Here is a 7,065-nt window from a genome sequence, read left to right as displayed (position 1 = left end):
ATTATCTTTTTTTCTGTAGATTACATGTCAGCTTTACCATATAGACTGGAAGATATTGCGCAGAGGCAAGATAGTATCACTATACAGATACTTCACTACTTGAGGTATTTAAAGAGTTAACAGCTCCGATGTGCAGCGCGGCTTATTGAAGCTGTCGCAGGCTGTAAGAATCAGCCTGCACCCGACGTTGCAAGGACTGGGATCCACCCGCGATCCCCCTTCATACAAGCATTTGTTCGGACATACGAACAAATGCACTTACGAACAGCTTCCTGGAACGGAACCTGTTCGTGCTTAGGGGACATTCTGTACAGACATACATGGGTTTGTGAAGAAAGTGTGTAAAAGTACATGTGACATTCCCTTTTAGTATATTATTTTCGGATACATAGTAGAAGCTGGAGAAAACTTCTGACTGACTCATGGCTTCACTTAACCCTTTGCAATACAATTATAGATTCAGGGTTTCCTAGGGGGTCTTCTCTTTCTGCCATTTTACAATGGCGCCATCTGCTGGCTAGAGCCAGTACTGCAGTATGGGACATGCTGGAGAGGCACCCGACAACAGAGCGGCCAGTAATGTACAGTAAGAAAAGCCTGCCGGACGTCTTCCGACATAGGAGCTGTACAGCCTTCAATCAGAATGTCTTCAGACGTCACACAGTGGACTGGAAAGGATTAAATGGTAGAGAATTAGCTGCACACTGTGGGCAAGGTAGAAGAGTCTTGAAATATGTATACTTTATAGATAAACTGCAACATAAAACCCGACATAATTTGTGCAACCAAATGAATTGCATTGAACCCTGCAGGTCTGGTTTAATAAAGTACATTGTGAATCATGTTCTCATGGTAAAGGTTCCTGCTTAGTCATGAATCTTACTAAAAAAGAAGCTCCACCACCGGAAACTAATTAGCAAATATAATAATGAGTGGCTCCCTATAGCCATGGGATAATTCTATTAATAACTTTAAGGAGTTTTCCATTGCTAAACTATTCATGACCCATCCTCAAGATATTAGTTGATTGCAAGACCTAACCTCAAGATGGGCCATCAGTAGTTGATTGGCTGGATCTGCCACCCAGGACCCCCAATGATCAGCTGTTCACCCTGACCAGTGTGCTGGTGAATACAGCTCCATGCAGCAGCTTGGAATTGTCTTCCTAGCAAGGTTCCCATCCACTTGAATGGGAGCTGTAAAACCACCTAAGTGTTGCTATGTAGGTCCCAGATCACACCGAAAATCTGATAAATGAAACATATCAACTGCAAAAAGTTATGTTTGGGTAAACTTATTTCTGCATGGTGAACTTGCATGCCACAATTTGCTCTATATAATAAGTCTCCTGCTTGAGAAGGGTGATGATAATTATCGTGTGCCACCCTTTCTCAGTGAAACTTTCTTCAACTCCTCCAGGCATTGCACAATATTTATTTAATACCACAAGAGGTAAAATAACCTGATTACATTCCCTTTACTACAGGCTTTATGATGGGCGTACAAAGACTTCATTATAAGTACAGAGACATTTACATACACACTCTGAAACTTGCTTGGCTGTGATCGCTCTTCCTTATATCTCAAACCTACAATAAAGTTGTCCATGCTGCAAAGACCAGTAACGATGTGAGACCGACTGTTGCGCCCTTTTAGATCCCAGCACATGCCAACTGATGATGTGCCTGGCATGCTGGATGTTTCCCAGGTTCTTGCGGGTGCAGTCATTGACCTAATTGGAAAGTCATTTATAACAAACTATATATTGACTTCCTTGGGCATCCACCTTTAGTCTTATAACCTGCTTCCGAACACGTCATAGGGCAAGGCAGAAAAGAATCTGTGCCTTGTCAATATATTTGGGTGAATGATAGAGATGTCATTCCAGATTACAACAGTGCAGACTAATATTAGCAACAGCTCATTCATCATACGGCAGTTGTGTATGGACCGGTTGGTATGCATACGTTTGTTGCTAACTATAATGTCAGTACCATTAAATGGTCAGAAGGTATATACTCTATGGCCCAAAGGTCATGGACACTTCCTAATTACTGAGTTCAATGGTTTCAGCCACAACAATTAAAACAGGTGCTTAAATTCAAGCACTCAATCATGCAACCCACATAAACAAATATTGGTAGTAGGATCAAATGTGCTAAAGTGCTAACTGGCTTTCACACATGGGGCTGTCAAAGGACTTCTCCTGTTACACAAGTCAGTTACACAATTGCCCCAGACAATTCCATTATTGTTAACTAGAACTGTCTAGCTGAGCCATGAAGCAGTAGACCATGCTAGTTTATGTAGTGTGGCATGTAAAAAAATCTTCTTTAAGTTATCATTACAAAGTTCCAAACTAATTCTGTTGTTATTTGAGGACAATTGGATCTACAGGGGTTTGTTGGCCGGTAACTGAACAACCCCTTTAAGCATTGCACACAAGCCTAAGATCACTATGCACAATGCCAAGCATCAGCTAGAGTGGTGTAAAGCATACATCCAGTAGACTCTGGTGCAGTGGAAATATGCCCAATCAGGTGGTCTAATGGTTGAATCTGGGTTTGGTGGTAGGAGTGATAGTGGTAAGGGCTATATTTCAGGGTTTGGGCTTGGACCATTATTTCCAGTGCTCAAGGTCTGAAGAATGAAATGGACCTGCTTGTTTTATATTTATAGACTAAATAAAGGACTATTGTTTCTGTCCTTGTGAGTGTTTTATATCCTCTGTTCATATCCTAAGTTACTTGGATAGATAGTTTGGGGAAGGTCCTTTCCTGACTCAGCATGACTCTGCACAAAGCAAAGTCCATAAAGACAGGGTATGTCAAGCTTGGACACCTTTGGGTGCTTCCACACAGGCCAGAATTATCTAACATCAGCAAATTAGCATTTTTTTCAACTGCAAGCCAGACCTTGTTCAGATTCAGTGTCTGACCTTACAAATGTTTTTATAGTTGAATGGTAACAAATTCTCACAGACGCACTTCAAGATCCTGTGGGAAGTCTTCCTAAAAAAGTTATGGTCAGTAGTTATAGCCATGATAGGGACCAAAATTCATATTTACACCCATGGTTATGCTACAAACCCATATAGGTATGACGGTCAGGTGTCCGCAAACATTTACCAATATGATATATGATATTTAAAATAAGAGCAGCACTGGACCACTAAGCAAAATGTCATTACATACCTCCAATCAATGGGGGGTCTGATCCTTGGTTCCTCTGCTGATCAACTCGATGTAAGGGTTATAGTGGTCTGGCTTCAATGAGGCTGAACTGCAGTACCAAGTACAGATGCCCAGGAGCTATGCTTGCCTAATTGTAGAAGGGGTCAGCACAGCATCCATTATTTATGACACGTATCCTACAGATATGACATGAATATTTTAGTCTCAGAAGGCTTCTGCAGACGGGTGATTTTGTGCGCGTTTTTGCACACGCAAAATCGCTCATGCAAACCACAGAGAATAGAACCCATTGATTTCAATAGGTTGCCTCAAATTCACATTTTGCAGACTGTATTTTTGGGCACATTTGCGCACCCAAGGAACCATAGGAGTCTATGCCCGTCCGCATGAAATCATATACTGAACTGCGCGATTCTGCTGTGTTAATTGATAATACTGGAAACTAATTAAGCTGCCCAGCTGGTTCAATCATGGCGCTGGTATGTCCTGTACCGATGTGAATGGGTCCAACAGAGTAGAAAAGTACAGTAGAATGCGCGGATATGCACACGATAGCGCTCCCTTCACAGCGCTATTACGTCACGCTATCTTGAGCATATCTAAGCATACGCTCACCTGTAGGAGCCCTAAGACTCAAAAGAGGTCTGTTTTTCAATCTGCTCCGGTCCTTCTTCTAGTAGTGGATGCCTTTGCATAAAATCTTGTGCTTATTGACAATGTAATGCATAGAATAGCTTTAATTTGAATTATATTAATCCCTTGCGATCAAATTTTGGATTCAGGGTTTCCTAGGGGGCTTTCTCTTTCTGCCATTATACAATGGCGCCATCTGCTGGCTAAAAAGTCCAAAAAGAACCAATATACTGTGTTATGCCTACTATAGGCCGTGAAGTGATGGGGAATAAGAAAGGAAAATCAAGACTTTTGATGTAATTTTCATCACTAGACTTTTTATTATGTTTTATAGGACTCTTAATGTTCCTAGATGACATAATATAACAGCTAAGAAAGTGTACTTTACTCCTCATACTAAAGAGCACTTGGATAAGAGAACTTGGGTGCCAAATTATGATGACTAGAAATAGAAAAAAACAGAAGAGTTGGGTCCTTACAGCACACGCTATCATTTATCTGTACAACTAAAACTATGCATAAATGTAAAATAGCAAAAATAACACATGTATTGGTAGACACTGGATCCAGGGTCCTCTGCATCACCTAAAGTTACATTTATCATCATAAAATTACAAATGATTTAAATCAGCTTTTTATTATAAATATATTTTTAAGCATTTTGGGTGTTCTTTTTTATTGTTTTTCAAATAAAAAATACTGAAATGTTATAGTTTTAATACTGGCCGCTTAAAAAAAAAAATATGCTGATGCTTCCTAAATAATGAAGCTCACTTATCAGCTTTACTGTATAGACTGGGTAAGCAGAGTCATCTCATTATCAGTAGGCCAGTAGAGGTCTAGGTAAACCCTAGCTACCTTTACATGGGACAACTGTTGGCACATAAACGACTTACAGTCTTCCCAATGACTATTGCTCCTCGGAGGGGAGGAGAGAAGTAGAGAGCCAGTGAGTGGGAGTGACAGCATATATCGGCAGGGCATGAAAACCCGGCCGATATACGCATGTCTGAATAAGCCCTTAATTCAGGGGGTTTAACAAAAACATTGCCTCCATTTTTTCAGGCTCAAAAGTAATTAAACAAAACAACATAATGATAAACATAAGGATTATTTTTACTACCTGGGCGCAATTACTTTGCAGTCAATGACTGCCTGAAATCTGGAACACATGGACATTACCAAATACACAGTTTCCTCTCTTGAGATGCTTTGCCAAGCTTTTACTGCAACTCCTTCAGTTGCTGCTTGTTGGTAAGTAGAGATGAGCAAGCATACTCGCTAAGGGCAATTGCTCGAGCGAGCATTGCCCTTAGCGAATACCTGCCCGCTCGAGAGAAAAGGTTCAGGTGCCGGCGCGGGGGAGCGGTGAGTAGCGGCAGTCAGCAGGGGTGAGCGGGGGGGGGAGAGGGAGAGAGAGATCTCCCCTGCATTCCTCCCCGCTCTTCCCCGCAGCTCCCTGCCCGCCGCTGGCACCCAAACCTTTTCTCTCGAGTGGGCAGGTACTCACTGAGGGTAATGCTCGCTCGAGCAATTGCCCTTAGTGAGTATGCTCGCTCATCACTATTTGTAAGTCATTCTGCCTCTAATTTTGTCTTCAGTAAGTGAAACGCTCAATCAGATTGAGGTGAGATGACTGCCAGTCACTGACAAATGTTCAATTTCTATACCATAAAAAAACTCCTGGGTTGCTTTTGTGTTGTGTTTTGGGTCAATATTCCTCTATACTGTGAAGCACCATTCTATCATTTTTGCAGAATATCAGCAGAAAGTCTTGCTCTATACACTTCAGAATTCATCCTGCTGCATCTACCTGTAGTCACCTTATAAACAAACACCAGTGATCCAGTTCCATTGGCACCATACATGCCCATGCCATAATATCACCACCACCATGTGTGACAGATGATGGTGCATGCTTCAGACCATGAGCTTTGGTCATGGTCTGAAGCACAAAAAATTAAAAACAATACCTGCATGGTGAGAGGATGCATCTATATGCACTCCTCACCCAGTAAGTAACGGCCATTTTCTGTGATTGCTTTTAATTTTTTGTTTCCCCTTCTGTGACACATTTATATTAGTGTAGGGACCCACTACAACGCAAGGAACCATGAAGTGGTTAGTGGGCTCATGTATCTTGGCCAACATCCAACCAATGCCTTGCATTTATTATCTATCATTCACATGCAGTGTGGCATTAAGACTCCAGGGGGAGCCCAGGGTGGCAGTACCAATGTGGTTCACTGATGGATATGCAGGGCAACCCGCCGAATTATCATGGCGTCATTAATAGGTTGCTGGTCTGCATGGTGAACTACATATATCAGAATGGTCTGGCACCCTGTATCCACTATGTGTGGGAGTATACACCAAGCATCCACCCCCCTCATTATCAGGAGGCAGTGTGAGTGGTTGTCTTATCGGTGCCCTCACAGGTGTTATTGGCTCCTCCGTTTGGTAGTCAGCTACCTGCATGGTGAGAGGAGGATGCATCTATATGTCAGTAAGTAACGGACATTTTCTGTGATTGTTTTCAATTTTTTGTTTCCCCTTCTGTGTCGCTTGAGTAGCGAGCACCATAAAGTATGCTAATACCGAATGAGCATCAAGCTCGGCAGAGTACGTTCGCTCAACTCTAGTTTTTACATCAGGCTAATGATGGCCTACTTCACTTGCAATGACACCTATTTGGACCACTGCTTATCAGCCAGCAGTCCACTTACTTTTCTGAAAACGGAGGGAATATATAAAAATGTCTGTAACTCCAAAATGTTTAATTGAATATTTTTCTAAATCCGTTGAATTAAAGCTAAAAGTCTAAACTTAAATCCTACAGCGATGGTTTTTATTTGAAGTCCATTGTGGTGGTCTACAGAGGATCAATTAAGAAAACTGCATCGATGTCCAAATACTTCTGGACCCAACTGCATTTAGTCACTGTACCAATAATCTAATGTGTATGGGGCAGCTTGTATTTGACCCAAAAGTACTTCCAACTTATGTCTTGCAGACGGTTCTCCGCAGGTCAGCCTATCTGACAGAATAGGCTGACCGCGGAGAGTCGGGGCAATTTGCAGCATGCTGCAAATTGCCTGCCGCGAGCGGAGAATCGCAGTGATTCTCTGCTCTTTGACACGGGACCGAGGCGTGATTCGTGGCGATTTACCGAAAACACTGCTGTGGACAGGGGACCTTAAGGAAACAAGTAGCAGGAGCCGTAAGGTGGTATAGTCCC

The sequence above is a fragment of the Eleutherodactylus coqui genome, chromosome 7 (genome assembly GCF_035609145.1).
Source record: "Eleutherodactylus coqui strain aEleCoq1 chromosome 7, aEleCoq1.hap1, whole genome shotgun sequence".
Taxonomy (NCBI): Eukaryota; Metazoa; Chordata; class Amphibia; order Anura; family Eleutherodactylidae; genus Eleutherodactylus; species Eleutherodactylus coqui.
The sequence above is the reverse complement of the archived record's forward strand: the minus strand, read 5'-3'. Positions refer to the sequence as shown.